Raw genomic sequence first — 21375 nt, 5'->3', positions numbered from 1 at the left:
AGAGAAGTACACATTCTGCTATTACTCAGACATGGGAAGTTCAATATAATTGTCTCTGTGCTTGCAGCTACTTACTATTTTATTAAAATGACACGCAAACACAGCTGACACTCAGCAGACAATCTCTGTTGTACTTTAGTGGAGGCCACAGTTGGAACGCAATAACCCAGAAGCTTAACATTTTAGTAAGGCTCTGTATTAACTCTTAATACAAGAGGATATAATTAGTTCTCTTGGTTATCTCTGGTCATTTTAGAAGGTAATGACACTGGGTTATGTTTCCCTTGCATTTCAAGTACATAGAGGCCCAAATAGCACCAATAAATAGAGTGTGTCTATGGAATCTATGGGCATCCCAATAGATGGAACCTTTTTACCCATAAAGAGAATCACGTACCAGAGGCCTCCCCTTTAGACTAGAAGAAAAGAACTTTCATTTGAAGCAACGTAGGGGGTTCATCACAGTCAGGACAGTGAGGTTGTGGAATGCACTGCCGGGTGATGTTGTGATGCTGATTCAGTTAATGACTATAAGAGTGGCTTGGATGATTTTTTGGACAGACATAATATCAAAGGCTATTGTGATACTAAGCTCTATAGTTAGTATAGATATGGGTATATAGAATTTAATTAAAAGTAGGGAGGGGTGTGTGTATGGATGCTGGGTTTTCATTTGGAGGGGTTGAACTTCATGGAATTTGTCTTTTTTCAACCCAATTTAACTATGTAACTACCGTATGTAACTATCCCCCGTGGCACTTGCGGAATTGCCAGTTTCGAGCCTGTAAAACACACAACCCTGACTTCGGTTCTGCCATTCTTCCATTGCCAAAATAAACCCATTCACAGCCACCTGAATTTACCAATAGTTATTATTGCAAGTGCAACTGCAGACATAATACATTCTTTCTACGATTAATAACACTACAGACGGTACATGTTGTTATTAGCAAGTTCTTTACCAATGCCTTAAGTGGGAAAGGCAAGACATTAATCACAAAAAGTACAAGAGTTACTGTAAATGAGCAATGGCTCAACCTTTGCCAGTAGAGTCATAGGTAGCAATATATACTGCGTTACAGTATAGAAACCCCGTGATATCAGATTTGAACAAAGCAATTGAAAATAACTACTGGAAATCAGTGCAGACAGAGTAAATGTGTTCTAAAATCAGAGGCACAAACACTACAATTATTGGCATTTTCCTGTCTTCAATCAGTGATTTATATATATATATATATATATATATATATATATATATATATATATGAAAAATGTGGCACGCTCAGTGTTCATTTGCTGATCTAATATAAACCTCCTGAGCAAAATGAACCAGTGCTGACGAGAAACATTAACCGCAAGGCCCCCGTACCATTTAGTATTTCATTTACAAGTGCCCTGGGAATCTTAAAATCCCTCTCTAACATGCAGATTAGAATTGCACCAGTAACACAACGTCAGAAGAGTTTGTTCCTGCTGTTTTATGCTGGGCTTCAGGTCCCCTAACAAGCAATTAGCAGCCACATCAAAGCTTGGTTTCACATAAGGTTTTATTCTGCATGCTCCATGTGGATGGCCCCTTGTTAAGGCACAGCAGCAATTTCATATAACTAAAACATCTACACAAATGTACATTCATCTGTTCATGTTATTTCTTCATACTGACAGAACATGTCCATGAATGCAGATTGAAGGGATTCTGTCATGATTTTTATGATGTCGTCTTTATTTCTAAATGACACTGTTTACACTGCAAATATAAAATTACATTCCTGAACCAGCAATTGTATTTTTTTAGTTGTAATATTGGTGTGTAGGTGCATCTCAGGTAATTTTGCCTGGTCATGTGCTTTCAGAAAGAGCCAGCACTTTAGGATGGAACTGCTTTCTGGCAGGCTGTTGTTTCTCCTACTCAATGTAACTGAATGTGTCTCAGTGGGACCTGGATTTTACTAATGAGTGAGGTTCTTATATCTACCAGTAAAGAGTGACTGAAGTTTGTCAGAGTACAAGTCACATGACCGGGGGCAGCAGGGAAACTGACAATTTATCTAGCCCCATGTCAGATTTCAGAATTAAATATAAAGAAATCTGTTTGCTCTTTTGAGAAACGATTTCAGTGCAGAATTCTGCTGGAGCAGCACTATTAACTGATTCATTTTGAAAAAAATGGTCTCTGTAGTAATACATAAAACAACAGTTTCAACTATCTGGGGCTATTTAGCAGAAAAATACAGTAAACTGGGCTCTCTAGTGTTTGACACTTGCAGGGAGCTGTTCTGCAACAGAATTAGTCTTCAGATTTTTGGTAATGCCAAAGATAAATCAGGATGGGAACTAACAAAAGGTAAATGGTCTATTGAAAGTCACATGGTCTTTGAATATTTACTATTAGGCAAAGGAGTTTTTAACTTTACACGGAACTAACACCTCAGTGCAGTGGCATAACTCGATGGGACCCAACCAACAAATTAAATTTAGGGACCCAACTTTGGTAAGTTGCCCAATTCTACCAAAATATATTGAAATTCTCCTTTAATTAGGGCACTTACTGTGGACTCTAGGGGACAAATTTACTAAAGGGGCGAAGTGACTAACGCGGGCGACGTGACGTCATTTAAGTACTTCGCAGATTTACTAACGGTCGTGAAGCGAAGAAGATAGACGTTACTTTGCGAACATCTGGCGAATTTGCACTCTGGTGAATGGACGCTTCACTAAGATGCGGATTTTACTGAACGTTATCTCCTGCGCCAGACTTGTCTTCGCCACCATCAGACCAGGTGAAGTGCAATAGAGTAGATAGGAGTTCCTCAAAAAATAGTTGAAAAATGAAAGTCCCAAAAAACGCTGGCATCTTTTAATTTTTTCAGGGTGACAGGCTGAAAAAGAGCTTTTTTTGGGGTAATCTGCTTCCCATGCTTTATGGCACAAAACTATACACTGGGCTCATGTGTAGGGTAATATAACAACTTTACGGTATTTTATTTTATTAAGGTTTCCCTTGGCTTGTGTAATGTAATGTATTTGCTACAACATATATGTCCATTCAACTTTAACTTCCCGCCGTATGCAAATGAGCCAACACTAGCGCAACTTTGCTTTGCGCAGTAACGCTAGCACAACTTCGCCAGCGTTCGCGCCCTGGACGCAACTTTTTAGTGAATTAGCGTTGTCCTGGCAAATCTACACCTGGCGAAGTGTTGCGATGCGATGTTTTCGGAGGTTACTGAATTTGCCCCTAGCCCTGCTTCCTCTGCAGGTTCCCAGACCGGCACAATACCGCCCATTCAAAGATGACACACGGACTTCTGGTTCCACCCATCCTATTAACAAACGTTCACGGGCTGCTGTTGATGGCACAGGATTCTGTTTTCTCTTGCAGCAGGAAAAGAATAACAGATGAAACCAGTTACCTTCTCTTGCTAATTTCCTCAAAGTAGGATTACCTGAGAGATTTCCAGCAAGTGAACAACAAGAAGCGCACTGCACCCGAAAACACAACACGGCTTCCTGCAGAACTGCACCTTATGGAAACCACTAGTTGCCAACGATAAACTCAAACGCCTGACATTAAAAAGCATCTCTGTAAAAAACATTAAACTACCAAAGAAAATCAACTTCTTTATTGCTTGTTTTAGTGCAGCAGCATGAATATTTGATGTCAAACATGATTTAGTGGTGAATGTGGTGTGTGCAATGATTGCACTGCTAAGATCTAGAGGCATAAGAGATATACTCCAATATGTAATAAATAGTACTAAGTTTGCCCAGGAGCAGTAACCTATAGAAACCAATAAGATGCTTACTTTTAAACAGATGACCAGTAAATGCTACCTGCTGATTGGTTGCTATGGGTTACTGCCTCTGGGCAAAATTAGTACCTATTATTACATAAACCCCTAGAGAGCAACCCCATCTTTATAACAAACACATCATCACAAAATAATCTAAACAAAGAAAACATTTAAAAAAATATAATGGACAGTACTGTGTAAATAGTTGGTCTTGATCTTAAAGGAGAAGGAACATCAGTCGGCGCAAAAACCCTCCCCCCCCCCCCCGTGTGTTGTCCAGTCCACGGAGTTCACAGGCACCATCTTCTTGCACGCGATCTTCTTCCTGCTTTGACCAGCGTTTTGGCGCATGCGTAGTAGCAGCATTTCGCTGGTACGGATCTACTGCGCATGCACCAAAAGTCACGAAGTTTTCCGATTTCACTTTGTGACTTTTGGCGCATGCGCAGTAGATCGTACCGTGTAATGTTCCTACTGCGCATGCGCCGGTCAAAGCAGGAAGAAGATTGCTTCGAAGAAGATGGCGTAAGTAACAAGTTAGGGGCATTTGCCCAGCGGGACAGGTAGGCCAGGGGGGAGGAGGGAGGGGAAGCCACACAGGGGGGGGGGTTTTTTGCGCCGACTAGGTTTCCTTCTCCTTTAAACTACTGTATGGTTGCTAAGGTGCAGTAAACCTAGCAAGCAGATACAAATTTGCTTGGCAAATTACACAGATAGTGTAGAAAGGTATATCGATCGCAAAGATACAAATTCGTGAGGTGAGGGTCGGGTTTTTCCAACCCGCACCTACTCGATATCCGACCTTCCACCACCCGCGCCTGCCCAAGCCGACTTCCGGGTTCCTTTTATAGACCCGGGCCACCCGCCAATGAAGTCACAAAAGGGACGGGCGCAAATGGGAGTAAACCCGCGGGTACCACGGGTATCGGGCCGGCACATCACTAATACAAATAATAAGGGAAAATCACAGCTGTAGCTAGATTACTACTGCATGCAACATACACTTCACTTTTACAGCAAAGATTTTCTATGATGCCAATGCACTCACCTAGGGTGGCGTAGAAAATGCTGGGGCACAATATGGTGGCGGGGAACTGATAAGAAAAGTCGGTCTGAAGTAAAATGAGTAGAATCAATGGACATCACTTTGCTTGCATAGTTTCACCCTTATACTACACTGTAAAATTCCCGCCCTTTACGACAAGGTAATATCCGATTCACGTGGAAAACCCAAGTTTTCAAGGGGCCATTCAAAACAAAACAATAATCCCGAGTTAAGGTAGCAGATAATATCGGTCCTTTAGACCAAGTCGGCAATTTATCTGCCCGTGTATGAGGGCTTCCGACTGGTCTTCCCAATCAATATCTGGCCATCGGGAAGGTTTCATTTATCCGGAGACCAACCCGTCAGAGCCAGTTGTAATGGTTGGTGGACATATCGGGGAAAGATCCGCTCGTTTGGCGATGTTGCCAGATGAGCGGATCTCTTCGTGTATGGCCAGCTTTAGACCTAGTTATAAAGACTGGCTTTTAATCGTAGCCTTCTCTAAACAACCTTGACTACAATACTCGTGTTATTAATGTAATGTTTAGATCTCTTGACAAGCATAGTACATTCTTCACTCAATGAAATTTCTGCTCCGTAACCATGATTTATTGAATGCAAGGCACCGGTTGCTAGGATTTCCATTCCGTTGCACTCCATTTTATTGTTAATCCCACGAGACAATTGCAAAAGGCTGGTGTGAGTAATGAGTTTTCCCAGTAAAGCCCTTAATTAATCTGGTATGGAGACTCACGGTAATGTTTAATCATACGGTACCTAACATTTACTACATACACACCAATATGAGACATCTATTAGAATCACCATGGCAACAGCCTTTCTGTGCAGTGGCCGGCCAACAGCGTGTAAAATTCTGGCCACGCTCGGTAGCATTTAAAACATAAAACCTTCATTAAACGTATTTGACAGTAAACTTTACATTTTAAATAAAAAGCAAAAACTCGAATTCTACTCCAAACAAATGGTATTCAAGTATTTCATACAAATTGTAATAGCCGTAGTCATCTATAGGAAATCTTTTTTTTTTTTTTTCCCAAAGTCCAAAAAAAATATACATATAACCCAATGCTTTCAAAGTGGATGACTGGAGGCAATCGAAATAAAAACCCTTTAGGGCAGAGACACACGGTCAGATTTGGGGAGATTAAAACAAATCTCCTCTCCTTTGGGGGAACTAATCTCCCCGAACTGCCTTCCTGCCGTCTCGAATGTCAATCGCCTGCGGGATTTCACTCTGAGCGCTTCGTTTTCTGAAGCCGCCCGAAGTTGCCTCACAAGGAAACTTCGGGCGACTTCAGAAAACGAATCGCACCGAGTGCCATACCGCCGGCGATTTGCATTGTAGCCCGTGGGAAGGCAGGGGAGGCAGTTCGTGCAGATTAGTCGCCTCGAAGAAGAGGAGATTTGCCTCCGGGCGAGTAATCTCCCCGAATCTGACCGTGTGTCTCTGCCCTTAAGGATATCATTACACAGTAGCCCTTGGGCTACAATGGCAGAAGGGCTACAGGTTTTTGAGGCTTGAGGGTTTTGCTGGGTTTACGAAAAAACTAAATCACAGCAATATATAGAGAAAATAAACACATATCTAATGCTACAGTATTATAAATATTCTTTTCAATATGAAACAAATAATATGGGAAACCCTGCCTGATATTACATATTCACACACAATATTATTCAGAAACACACATATATATACACTAGACATATTGAGAGACACAGGAGTATGTACACTACTCGCATGCTAAATCTACAGTACAAACACACACACACACTCGTAGATGCCTCATTACCTGCTGAGAAGGACAAGGTAAAGCAGCAATCAGATTCCTCACTCCCACAGGGCGAGTCCCGGCAAGCCATTAACACAATGTCTCCAAGCATCTAGTCACCTTTCACCATTTCTCTCTCTCATGGCAGATGTGTTTCTCTTTTAAAGCCTGCAGAATATTCCACAACCCCCCTTATCCCCTTCTCCAGCCGCACTGGTTACACTGAGGGTCACAGATGTGGCTCTTCATTGATGCAGTGGGTATGCCCTGCCTCCTCTTCCTCCTCCTCCTCTCTCCAATGACACAGATCTCAATGGGCAGAACCTGCAAGAGCCAGCCCACCGGAGAAGCCCACTAGTATGAAGCGACAAGCAGAGCAGTGACAGACATGTCTGAAGGTTCTCATGGTAATGAATTCAGAAATGACAAAGCAGAGTTTTCAGTGTTTAAAGGAGAACTAAAGCCTTACTAAAAACAAAGTAGCTAGAAATGTTGTACATGATGTTTTGTGCTTCTGTACCAGCCCAAGGCAACCACAGCCCTTTAGCAGTAAAGATCTGTGTCTCCAAAGATGCCCCAGTAGCTCCCCATCTTCTTTTCTGCTGATTCACTGCTCATGCTCTGTGCTGCTGTCACTTACTGAGCTTAGGGACCCACTCACAATATACAGTACACATAGAATAGAAATGTAACAATATAAGGTTGATTAGTAATTAATACAGATAATTACTACATGGCAGCACAGAAACCAGTGCAATTAGCATCAGAATTTAATAATCAGCAAACCTGTAGCATCACCTTATATTACAGCCAGGGAAGCTCATTTTCTGCTGGATAATTAGTGACGAGCCCTAAGCTTAGCTTCTCAACAGCCAATCAGAGCCCACTGAGCATGTGAGTGTCACAGACACTTTCCAAGATGGTGACCCCCTGTGACAAGTTTGAAGTCCTGGATCATTGCTGCTATTGACAAGCTCAAACTTTAGCCTCGTGCAATAAGTTCAGTCTATAAAATATGGGATTTTTAGCCACATTCATTTTTAGGGTTTAGTTCTCCTTTAACAACTCCTCAGCTAATTCCCAGCGCTGTAAACAAAGTGAATTGTAATTTGCAGATCTGGCAAGCCATACCTGATTTATGTATGCAGGAGCAGCTGTCCACTACATCAATTAAGAAAAAGAAAAAAAAACGAAACAGTTACATTTTAGGGTCATTTTTAAATTGTCAAAAGTGCCTAATCATATATTTCTGGCCAAAAGAAACTTGAAAAAAATAGAAGTAATGATGCAAAACCGCACCTGGAATACTGTCTCACAGCTGGCTCTTATCCAGAGACATTTTATACACAAAAATAAAGGAAAATCTTAGCATGCCCTCAGGGTAGGACTACATGGACGTTTTCGGCGCGATCCGACTCGCTGCGACAAAACGCCTGTGACAAGTCGCATGCAACAGAACTAAGGTAAGAGATAAAAAATGGCGATTGAAGTCGCAGCGTTGATCCGACGCGACACGGCTGTCGGATGCAGATGTAGCATGCCACATCTGCATCCAACAGTCGTGTCGGATGTCGCGTTTTGTCGCAGTGCATCGGATCGCGCCGAAAACGTCCATGTAGTCTTACCCTTAGATAGTTGTATAAGTTTATCTTTCCAAGCCAACAGTCTGAACTGTAAGAACAAAAAAAGCAAAACTATTTTTTTTAGTTATCCACACTTAAAAATGTTTGATTGTCCCTTTAAATGAGCCACAGCTAAACATGTGACGATCCTATAAAGAACTGCTGTAAGGAATAATCAGCATAAACAAGTGGTGACCTGACCACACGTTAAAATATATATATTTTTGAGTTTTAGAAAACAGTAAGGCAATTCATTTTTCATAGATTAGAATTTATGAGCCAATGTTATAGTTACAAATTCCGCACTGTTCCGAAATATGGACATAAAGTTTGCACTTGTGAAGGGCATGTTCTTAAAAGGCCAGGGTGTATATTCTCCTCAGCAGAGATTTTTAAATGTGTGCGAAATGGGAACGTCTATATATCTTTCACGTGGTTGTGCTGCACATTCTGTCACTGCCGTACAAAATGCCACCGACTTACAAAAAATAGAATTTAAAGGAGAAGGAAACCCAGTCGGCGCAAAAACCCTCCCCCCCTCCCCCGTGTTGCTTCTCCTCCCCTCTGGCCTAACTGTCCCGGTGGGCAAATGCCCCTAACCTGTTACTTACCCTTCTGCGCAGGTCCTGTCTACGGAGTTCACCGACCCCATCTTCTTCCAATCGATCTTCTGGCTGCTTTGACCTGCGCATGTGCAGTAGGAGCATTTCGCCGGTACGGATCTACTGCGCAAGCGCCAAAAGTCACGAAGTTTTCCGACTTCGTGACTTTTGGCGCATGCGCAATAGATCCGTACTGGCGAAATGCTCCTACTGCACATGCGCCAAAACGCCGGTCAAAGCAGCCAGAAGATCGCGTGGAAGAAGATGGGGTCGGTGAACTCCCTGGACTGGACCTGCGCAGAAGGGTAAGTAACAAGTTAGGGGCATTTGCCCAGCGGGACAGGTAGGCCAGGGGGGAGGAGGGAGGGGAAGCAACACAGGGGAGGGGGGGAGGGTTTTTGCGCCGACTAGGTTTCCTTCTCCTTTAATACGTTCCAGTAACCGTTAGTAAAGCAAACACGATTTAAGGGAAGTATATAATATGTTTTGTTTCCAGGGTTTCAGTTTTCCTTAATAGCCAATTAGGTTTAAAGTTTTTTTTAATAACTTTAAACAACTATCTGACCCAGGGGTCTTACGGTAAGGACCTGGTGATTCAGGGAGATTTAGTTGCCTGGCGACTAATCGCCTCTTCTTTGGGGCAACTAATCACCCCAAACGGTTTCCGCGTCTTCAGCCGGCTATAATGAAAAATCGCCTGCGGCCTGGCACACGCGGCCCTTCGTATTTTGAAGTCGTCCAAAGTTTCCTTGTGAGGCGACTTTGGAAAACAAAGCGCTGTATGTGCCATGCTGCAGACGATTTTTCATAACAGCCGGCGGAAGCCGTTCTGGAAGATTAGTCACCCCCAAAGAAGAGGCGATTAGTCACCAGGCGACTAAATCTCCCCGAATCGCCAGGTGTGCCCTTTCCCTTATGGAAGACTGTAGAAATTCCCCTGATTCTTCAATGGGTGTTTGTAAAGTGTAATGTATACTGGGTAAGGTAGGCCACAAATTTATAAATGGGAGATTAGATATCTCAGCATTTCCCCAACTTATGTTCGCCAATTTATAAAAAAAATTTTGCAGCAAGACCAGGAATGCTTTAAAGGTGAACTGTGGCAAAAATGAAAATGTAATATACTGTAAGTTTAATTTTATGGAAATAAATATCACTGAACAAGTCTGTACCAGTTCTGAAATAATCAAGCTACTCATAATATATTCTTTTCAGCACGGAGCTTTAAAGAGAGACCAATGGCTGGGAGAGGGATACTAAAGAGTAACTTGATTATTTCAGAAAGAGTACAGAATATTTAATTGGTTACAGTTACAAAAATTCTCAGTTCCATGAGATAACGTTCATAGTATATTTCTGCGCAATCTTTCCTTTGCTGCTTATATACAATTGAATTTGCAAGGGAGCATATTGTGGGGGGTATACTGTGCACTTCAGCCAAGGTCATTTTTCATTTAATATTAGAAACAGTACCGTATATACTGGAGTATAAGCCGAGTTTTTCAGCCCCCAAAATATGCTGAAAAACTCTACCTCGGCTTATACTCGGGTCAAGCGCAAAAACGGTCGCCGGCACCCAAGAATAGTCGCCGGCATCCAAGAATAGTCTCCAAGAATATTCGCCGGCGTCCAAGAATGGTCGCCGGCATCCAAAAACGAGACGATGCACCTCCAATGGGAGCAGAAACCCTCAATTTTTTGATTGAAACTTACCAGAAGCTGCTGCATTTCTCACCCTCGGCTTATACTCGAGTCAATAAGCTTTCCCAGTTTTTGGAGGTAAAATTAGGTACCTCGGCTTATACTCGGGACGGCTTATACTCGAGTATATACGATAATCCATTGGTTACAAATAAATCATAAAGCCTTTGCACTGAATGTAAAATGCCTCCATATGTCAACTCATACGCAATGTTCAGAGAGGAGTTTCCAAAAGATACAATAATCACAACTCTAATGGGGGAATGTAATAAAAGTTGCAAAGAGCAAAACAATTGGCACAAATAAGAATAAAAAGTCTCATTTCGCAATGTAATACTCTTCCTCAAACTGTTATTGCATTGCGAATTTTAATGGCGCCCTGCCCACTTTTAAGAAGTGCTTGAAGGCGTCTCATCTTTTGGAGCAAACATAACTTTTTTCAGTAAGAAGCGTTATTACATTCGCTGAGCACATGCGCTAACTATAAAATTCGCAGAACTTTTTCCACTGTCGGAAGTGGTCGCTAAACTGTTTCCGGGTTCGCTAAAGCTATATTAGATTTTGGGCAAAGGAAAATTTGTTCGCACAAAGGCATTACTTTTCGCATTGTGAATATTTTTTCCGTTACCGACTTTTATTACATTCCCCCTTAAGTTACTATTACTTTTGTAAAACTATTTTATTTAAAAAAAAATCCTCTCTAAGAAAAGGCGAATTTCCTACTATTCCAAGAAGTCGGTTATCTCCGGAGTTCTTTTACAGTTCTGTTTGTGCAAACAATAAATGCTCTTCTCAAGGGGTACTTTATTTTATAGTTTGTTCTTCAAACAGACTGCTCCTTAAAGTAACAGCTAAAAGCTGTCTTGCTAGTGTTTTGCATTAGAACAGTAAGAAATCAACCAGCCAGGCAGCTCCCTGTTGTAAAATATCAATAAATTAACACTGTTGTCACACTTTTATTTGAACGGTGCCCTGTAAGCTCAACATGGTAGTCTATTAGGGTGGTGGTACACGTTCAGATTCGGCGACAAATCTCCTCTTCTTCAGGTGACTAATCTCCCAGAAATAGCTTCCCGCCGGCAAGAATCTGAATCACGGGCGGGATGGCACTCGGATCTCTTCCAAAGCGATCCAAGTGCCATTCGGCCAGCGGGAAGGCATTTTGGGGAGATTTGTGGGAAGAAGAGATTTGTCGCTGGGCAACTTACGTGTGCCACTACCATAAAGGTTGAGAGCATGAGCATGGGGTATGTACACTGAAAAGAATCTTTTGCTCATTTGACAGGCAGAAGGATAGCAACTGATTAACATATGCTTCTACAATGAGTACAAGCCAATCTTATATAAAGAACATGTTGAAAGGGGCAGAACCACAGTCCTGGCTAACATTTTCCATGTCTAGATACTCCACAACTTACCGAAACTTGCATAACGTTAGGGATGCAACGAATCCAGGATTCGGTTTGGGATTCGGCCTTTTTCAGCAGGATTCGGATTCGGCAGAATCCTTGTGTCGGGTGGAACCAAATCCGTATCCTAATTTGCATATGTAAATTAGGGAAGGGTAGGGAAATCATGACTTTTCGTCACAAAAGCAGATTTTTTTCACACTTTTTCCTTTCCTGCCCCTAATTTGCAAATGTAAATTAGGAATCGGATTCGGTCCGGTTTTCAGCCAAATCTTTCACCAAGAATTCGGCTGAATCCCAAATAGTGGATTCGGTGCATCCCTACATAACGTGAATGGCAACTGAATGCACTGCAAAGTATGTATAAAATGTATATATGATATACGCCAAAATGTATACATGATATACGCCATAACTCAACATATACTGACTCCATTTCATCACAGTGCCACTGAGAGGAGGCTTCTAGGACAAGAATTCAGCTCTCTCTCCTCCCCCTCACCTCCAATTAACTGCCTTAATAAATATGTACAATAGACATCTGCAATTATAAAATTGATAATAATATTTTGTCTCAACAAAAAAACATTTTTTCCAAGTACTAGATAGCAATAACTACTCAATATAAAGGAAGTAATTTTATGTATTGATAAAGCAGAGGTAGGTGCGCTTTTTGCTGGAGTAACTGGTATTGCCTAAAAGAGAGAAGAGGGGGACCCGATAGTGTATTATCCTTTTATTAGCAAGTGTGGTGTATGCTGTGGAACTACTCACGGGGAGATGCGGGTTTGTTTCACAAAAGAGACTCCTAGTGACTTCGATCTGGCTTGTGGTTCCTAGTGATCTGTCTGGAGAGAAATTTTCATAGCGCAGAAAAGTCGATGTGCGGGTGCGGGAAATAGGTTTAAATACTCTTACCGGACTTCACAGCATTCTGGAATTATACTGATGGGTATCGGTTGGTGCCTTCCTCCTGGGTCTGATCAATCCGTCGGATTCAGATGTATCTAGGCAATTGGAATCCTTGTGGGTAGCGGTCCTGTGGCGCCTTTCGCTTAGGATTCTTGTCGCTCTTCTCGGCGATCTGCAGGTATGGTTGTGGGGATTAGTGATGGCTGCTGCCGGAAGCTGTTTCTCTCCTTGTGTGTAATTCCTCGGGACTCAGCGTATCTTTTCGCTGTAGATTTCTTTCAGGCACTTAGTTAAACACAGCGCAATGTTTCCATAATTAAACTTTTATTTGCATAAATTAGAATTTAACAGAGCATAAATAGCCCAACGCGTTTCGTATCTTAAAATACTTCCTCAGGGGCGAATTTCCCACCTTCCCTTTTGCTTCTATTTATCGGGTTTGTGGGTGGGTATGTCAATTACCTTAATTGGTGTAATTGAAAGTTAATTGGCTGCAGGTGAATGATATTCCGTTTTAAAAAGCCTTCTGAAGACGAAATAGAGCAAAACGTAACTGTAGCAAACAAATGGACTATGCTAAAGAATGTGAACTTTTACAAAAACAATTCAAAGAGAAGGGATATAGTGACCAAATTGTCACAAAGGCAAAACAAGTGTGCGACTCGAAAGATCGCAACGAAATGTTAAAAACCAAAAAGAAAAAATTTGAAGAGAAAAAATTTGACAATAAAACTAATAAATACATTCCATTCATTACCACATACAATCAGTCAAATAAAACATTCCAACACATTCTGGAAAAACATTGGCACCTTCTAAAAAAAGATAAGGATTTATCTAACCACATATCAGATAATCCACGAATAATATATAAAAAACCACAAACCTTAAAGCAAATTTTGGCACCAAGCTGTATACCACCAAAACAGAAACAAAAACAAACTTTTCTTTCACAAGAAAACAAGGGTTTTCTCTCCTGCAGGGATTGCAAAGCTTGCAGAACTTGCAAAAATAACGAAAAAAGGATCTTTAAATTTAAATCCAACGTAACAAACGAAACATTTGACATCAAACAGCATATTAACTGTAACAGTAAAAATGTCATATATCTATTAGAGTGCCCATGCAAACTACAATATGTAGGTAGGACAGGCAGATCCCTAAAAATAAGAATAAGGGAACACCTTAACAATATCAAAAAAGGATTTTTGACACATAGTGTCTCCGCCCATTTTAAAGACCACCACAATTCCGATCCTTCATTATTGACCTTTATGGGAATAACCCTTAAAAAAGCCCATTGGCGGGGTAGCAATATAACTAATTTAATTTCTAAAGAAGAAACCTTTTGGATCCATAAATTAAAAACCTTAACACCAAAAGGATTAAATATCGAGATAGACTTGAAATGTTTTTTAACTGACTAATTTTGTTTTTAAGTTTGATCATTTTCGTCTTCTAATTAAGTAATTTCGTTTTTAAAGTAATTTATTTCGTCTTCAGAAGGCTTTTTAAAACGAACTATCATTCACCTGCAGCCAATTAACTTTCAATTACACCAATTAAGGTACTTCGTTTTTAAAGTAATTTATTTCGTCTTCAGAAGGCTTTTTAAAACGGAATATCATTCACCTGCAGCCAATTAACTTTCAATTACACCAATTAAGGTAATTGACATACCCACCCACAAACCCGATAAATAGAAGCAAAAGGGAAGGTGGGAAATTCGCCCCTGAGGAAGTATTTTAAGATACGAAACGCGTTGGGCTATTTATGCTCTGTTAAATTCTAATTTATGCAAATAAAAGTTTAATTATGGAAACATTGCGCTGTGTTTAACTAAGTGCCTGAAAGAAATCTACAGCGAAAAGATACGCTGAGTCCCGAGGAATTACACACAAGGAGAGAAACAGCTTCCGGCAGCAGCCATCACTAATCCCCACAACCATACCTGCAGATCGCCGAGAAGAGCGACAAGAATCCTAAGCGAAAGGCGCCACAGGACCGCTACCCACAAGGATTCCAATTGCCTAGATACATCTGAATCCGACGGATCGATCAGACCCAGGAGGAAGGCACCAACCGATACCCATCAGTATAATTCCAGAATGCTGTGAAGTCCGGTAAGAGTATTTAAACCTATTTCCCGCACCCGCACATCGACTTTTCTGCGCTATGAAAATTTCTCTCCAGACAGATCACTAGGAACCACAAGCCAGATCGAAGTCACTAGGAGTCTCTTTTGTGAAACAAACCCGCATCTCCCCGTGAGTAGTTCCACAGCATACACCACACTTGCTAATAAAAGGATAATACACTATCGGGTCCCCCTCTTCTCTCTTTAGGCAATACCAGTTACTCCAGCAAAAAGCGCACCTACCTCTGCTTTATCAATTTACTCATCTGTGGATACGTGGATCCACTTTTTCCTGGTGCAGCTCAAACCCCCCCCCCTGACACCCAGCAAGCGCGGACCTCCAGCCCCCCTATTGCAATTTTATGTATTATTGGTAGTACAAGTATGGGATCTGTTATCCTTAAGCCAGTTATCCAGAAAGCTCTGAATAACAGAGAGGTAATTTCCCATAGATTCTATTTTAATGAAATAATTTGCATTTTTTAAAATGATTTCCTTTATCTCTGTAATAATAATAATATGGTACCATGCAGTTGATCCCAACTTAGACATTATTAATCCTTATTGGAGCCTACTCAGTTCTATTGGGTTTATTAATATTTAAGTGATTTTTAGCACTTAAGATTTTTAGACTTAAGGTCTGGCGTTCAAAATTTCATAAAGCCCCATAATCGGGAAAACCCCAGATTCTTAGCATTCTGGATAACAGGCAGATATATGGGAGAAGCAAACCTGAACATATTGGTTCACCTTTTGTTAAAAATGTATTTCCACTTATCTGTAAGAATCAGAGATGGTGGCGTCGTTCTCTAGTTACCTATGAATAAAGGAAATGGCAGTACAGAAAAGTGGTAGTAAACATCAGGAAAGGTTCCCCTTACAGGCAAATAACTTCGATCACACAATGACTGTGCTTGGTGACAAAAAAGATATTAATCAAAGTATATAGATAAACAAACAAGGCCTAATAGCAGACATCCAGGCCAGTATGGTAAGAATGTGATAAGAATCAACACAATTATGCAATACAGGGAGTTGCAGACATTGTTTTGTTTATTACAGACATGATGGAAAATAGTTTCTGGCTACATAAATTGCATAACAGGAGGGCAAGTCAGGGCATATTCAAGTGGAAAGATGAATATATATATATATATGCAGTTGGCGGGGGAGGATCTAGCACAGAGTTGAAACCAAGGCACAGGAGATGTTTACACAAAGAATTGTTACTACAGAGAGGTAATGTACCTTGTTTACTATGATTAAAGATAAATAAGTTAGGGACCACCATGTGGGGTTTTACCTTGACGTGGTATGGTGGCTTATCAATATTATGATCATAACTTTGTAACAAAAAAACCCTGTTTCAAAATTACATGCACTGGCATATTTACTTGAATTACTTAGACAGGGCTTTATACTTTTTGAAATTATACTTTTTGAAATTGGCCTTAGGTGTGCATCCACAAACCCCCCCATATTGATGGCTTTTGTTATAAACAAAATGAACAAGGTCAACCCACTGGCTGCAAATTAGGAATAGCAGTCCCACTTCAACACCCACATCGGTGTATACAGAAATAAAAAGGTGTCCAGCATTAGCGTTATCGAGTCCCAGTGTCCGCTGTTTTTTATAAACTGTCTCTTATGAGGGATTTTTCGGTTCCTGTCTCCAGTCACTTAAGGCCTCCATACATGGGCCGATAAACGCTGACCACAGACTGAATAGGCAGCTTATTGGCACGTGTGGGGCCATCCGAAGGGCTTACCCGATCGATATCTGGCTGAAAGTCGACCAGATCTCGATCGGGCAAGTTAAAAAATCCAGGCCGCCTCTGTTCATGTATACAGTCCTGTGATTCGACCGCCTGTGTCAGATGCAGTATGATCCGATCGTTGGGTCCTAGGGCCCACAATCGGATCAGCCCGATATCACCAACTTCAATGTGGGCATATAGGGGAGAGATCCGCTCGTTTGGAAACATCGCTAAACGAGCAGATCTCTACGTTTATGGCCACCTTTAATGATACTTTAGCAAGATGCAGCTCAGTATGGAAACACCCAGTCTCCCTCCCAGATACTCACACAATCCCCTCACTCACTGGGAAAAGATATTTAAATTAGCAAGAAAACCTGGGCCGGCTACATGGCCTGGAACCATTCTGTCAGAAACCTGGGAGAAACATAAACTGTGTCCAGGACTTTCCCAGGTATTCTGTCAGCCGTTCTGTAACAATAGAATATATATTATATTTGTACGTATATATAAATACACATACCAACACACACGATTACATCAATATATACAAGTATGGAACCCCTGGAATGTGATGGTGACATAACTACCATGATACTGTGCAGAGCCCACCAGTTCTACCTTGCACAGGCTGGATTGTCGGCCAGTTAAATCCCAGATGAAACCATGGCCACTCTTTGCCACTACTCTTTCACTGTTATGTCTAGACATCTCTGAAGGGTACAGCAATAACAATTACACAGCTTTTGACTCATCTGTGACATGTGCATGTTATATAACTGTTGGAAATTATTTTTGGAGGGCAAATAGAGAACACACCAGGAGGGATACATTTTCGGGTACAGAATTTGTATGTTTATATTGATCTAGTACTGTAAACATAATTGTGATTTCTTGGGCAAAAACATTACGATAAAGAACTTTAGAGAGTTTGCCCCAACACTTGCTTTTCTTTTGTGTACTGTACCTAGGAATCATTATCGTCATTTTTATTATGGACAGACTAAGGCCAGAGACACACACTCAGATTCAGTGAGATTTAGTCGCCCCGCCATAAATCGAGTCTTTGGGGTGACTAATCTCCCCAAACTGCCTCCCACCGGCTAGAATATACATCATCGGCGGGATGGCACTCTGAGCGCTTTGTTTTCTGAAGTCGTCCAAAGTTTCCTCGTGAGGCAACTTCGGGCGACTTCCTCGTTAGGCAACTTTGGGCGACTAACCTAAGAGGCCCAAATCATTTTCTAAAACCAATATTTACAAATCATTAGACCATAGAAAATAAGTAGTTCTTTATCTAGGAGGGCTAATAATGGCCATTTGCAATAGTGACTGTCTGTAAGCATAAGGGTAAGGCCACACTGGTCGTTTTGGGGAGATTTAGTTGCCTGTCGTCTAATCGCCTCGTCTTTGCGGCAACCAATCTCCCCGAACGCCTTCCCTCTCTCTGCGCCGGCTAAAATGAAAAATCCCCGGCGCTAATCACACGTGGCGTTTCGTTTTCCGAAGTCGCCCGAAGTTTCCTCGTGAGGCAACTTCGGCCGGCTTCGGAAAACAAAATTTTCATTAATACATGAAATCTTAACATCTAATGGACTTCATAAAAATTCCACAGAGCCATTTAAAATGGAGAATCAATTGGGATTATAAAAAGTACAGGAATTGTGATAGGGTACCACTTTAAAGGAACAGTTCAGTATAAAAATAAAAACTGGGTAAATAGATAGACTGTGCAAAATAAAAAATATTTCTAAAATAGTTAGTCAGCCAAAAATGTAATGTATAATGTCTGGAGTGACTGGATGTGTAACATAATAGCCAGAACACTACTTCCTGTTTAGCCAGACAGAGCTGCTAGAGAATGATAAGGCAGAGGGAAATACTTTTATTTGATCTTCTGTACAACACAATACAGTCAAGATATGGACAATTGTGAATGATAAATAAGCAAACATTACTGTACAGTAACAGTATTACTGTTCCATCGAGTCGTGCAGTACTTACATGTCAGTGCAGATGAGAAGGACGGCAGCTTTTTAGATTGGAGATATATTTTGCCTAGAAAACAAAGAGCAACAAATAAGAAATGTTGGTGCACATTTTAATCACCCCCACCCCACACACACCTTTCACTATCTAGACCAGAGACACAAGAACTTAAAGGATCCTTGTGGCTACTGCTAAAATAAACACATTATGAACAATATTAATTTGCCCCTGATAACTGCCCCACGAAGGTCTGCCAGTAATTTAGATTCTAGTCAACGGGGAGGCAGTTCGGGGAGATTAGTCGCCCGAAGAAGAGGCGATCTGTCGCCGGGCGACTAATCTCCCCGAATCTTCTTATCTGTCTCTGCCCTTATACAGAGGGTAAAGGTGAGCATACCAAGCTCTATTGATAGAATCTTACTGCCTAATGCAATCTCAAAAGTGGCTTTTCTTCATCAGTATGAATCCAGGGCAAGGGCTTTGCGGCTGGGCCTACAGAATCAAGACCCAAGGCTCATGCCCACAACAAGAAACATTTCATTAACATCACTGTAGTCTAGAAAGAGAAAATGAAGGAACATCTCACAGATCATGACTAGCTAATGTATGGCACCAACAACGTAAATATACTATGCCTTTAATACATGAATTGCTATTTATTTTTGTTGTCTGTGTCCTGATTATGCCCGAGGAATGAGCCACACAACATAAATCTGCGGTGTCCTGCCATTATATGGGAATAAGCTGATGAATATCAGATTCCATTCTTTCCTGTTAATATTTAACGACCCAATGTATGGAGTAACACAGAAAAGGCAATTCCTCTTGCTTATATTATATATATATTTATCTTTTTTCCCGTTTAATAACATTGGGGTCAACCATAATTTTTACCGGCCAGGTGGCAACCCTAAGGCCAAAACTTTACTAATGTATGAGTAAGGTGAGAACTAAATACTGAACATTTTGGTCCAGTAGACCTGATGTTCCACAAGCGCTGGCTTCTGGAGTTCTGTCAGATGAGGACCATATCAACACATCGATGTATGGCCACCTTTAATAGCCAGGCCCTCTTCCCATTCATCAATACATGTTGTATGAAGGAGGCCACAAAGCATCCGCAGTACTGTGCTGCAAAACTTTTATTCCAAAATACACAACATGTTTAGAGTCAACAAGGACCCCTTTCTCAAGTCCTTGTTGACTCGAAACATGTTGTGTATTTTGGAATAAAAGTTTTGCAGCACAGTACTGCGGATGCTTTGTGGCCTCCTTCATACAACGTGAATCTTTTGGTCTTTACGGTGTGACCCAATTAAGAAGGTGAGCCCACTTACTAAAAGTTAAGGGAAGTGCTGGGAAAACTGCATAGGATTGATATAACTCTTCCCATTCAGTTCTATTGTACATTAAATACTTGAGACAGAAAGAGACGCAATATTTCTCTTGGCATTGCCAATGCTCAGCCACAACCTTGTCTAGGCACTATTTTGCTGCGGTAGGGAAAACAAATTTAAAGAACGGTAAAAATTATCATGAAAAGAAAAAAATTAGGAATGCACGAATCCAGGATTCGGTTCGGGATTTGGCCTTTTTCGGCAGGATTCAGATTTGGCCAGGCAGAAGAATCCTTCTGCCCGGCCGAACCAAATCCGAATCCTAATTTGCATATGCAAATTAGAGGCGGGAGGTAAATCGTGCGACTTTATCACAAAACAAGGAAGTAAAAAATGTTGTCCCCTTCCCACCACTAATTTGCATATGCAAATTAGGATTCGGATTTGGTTCAGTATTTGGCTGAATCTTTCGTGAAGGATTCGGGGGTTCGGCCGAATCCAAAATAGTTGCATCCCTAACAAACATGAAACAAAATCTCTTTGTTGTTAAACATATTAACCTAGCTACATTTCCACACGGGTTCCGGAACAAAGAATGCGATTTTGATTGTAGTTCAGATCTTGATGTAAGTGTATATTATATTGAGTTACAGCCTGTCTGCTGATAACGTTTTCTTTTAAAAAGTCTAAAAATTGTCTAATAATGTAAATATTTCCCCATCAGTTAAAATACAACAATGTCACAACCCTTCAATCACCATCTCTTGTATTGCACAATATATTTACGAGCTACGTGTTGACAAGTTCTCCAGAAAGACTGCTACAAGAAAGCAAATATTTGTGCAACAAATCGCATTCCCCATCCCACCCCCTAAAACAAAAAAAATACAGCACATGATATACATGAAATAGATCATGTCCCTGAGCAAAAGCAAAATCAGCTGTTACTGGTTTGCATTCCACCCTATAGCTGCACATAGCAATGGATAAAAGTTGGCAATGCTAAGTATGTATCAGCAGGCTCTCCCACACCCTTGCCTCCTTTGACTGCTTAAGTCTGGTGCTCTGTGGTAGAGGTTTGGCAACCTAAAATCAGATTGGGGAAAAAAGGGAATCCAATGGCACATAGAACTGCTGCAAGCAAGGTAAACTTTGAACGTTTAAAAGTGCAAAGTTTAGGGGTTACGCCCCTTTAGCAAGCCATTTCATGCACTTTTGCATCAAAGGTGCAAAGTTTACCTTGCTTGCAGCAGTTGTGTCAATATCAGTTATAT

At 41.1% G+C, this 21375-nt stretch overlaps 1 protein-coding gene across 5 annotated transcripts in view; it reads right to left on the bottom strand.

The window, feature by feature from the left end:
- Positions 1-21375, bottom strand: part of daam1.S (dishevelled associated activator of morphogenesis 1 S homeolog) — a 123310-nt gene that overhangs the window by 73409 nt on the left and 28526 nt on the right. For 4 of the 5 annotated variants that reach the window (XM_041574478.1, XM_018232276.2, XM_041574481.1 and 1 more), the window contains exon 2: positions 18780-18833. The gene's annotated coding sequence lies outside the window, so the exon portion shown is untranslated. Of the gene's footprint in view, positions 1-15768; positions 15836-18779; positions 18834-21375 lie in introns of all 5 variants that reach the window. The other variant, XM_041574480.1, reaches the window with a different exon arrangement.

Source organism: Xenopus laevis, chromosome 8S, assembly GCF_017654675.1.
Source record: "Xenopus laevis strain J_2021 chromosome 8S, Xenopus_laevis_v10.1, whole genome shotgun sequence".
NCBI lineage: Eukaryota > Metazoa > Chordata > Amphibia > Anura > Pipidae > Xenopus > Xenopus laevis.
The sequence above is the reverse complement of the archived record's forward strand: the minus strand, read 5'-3'. Positions and strand labels throughout refer to the sequence as shown.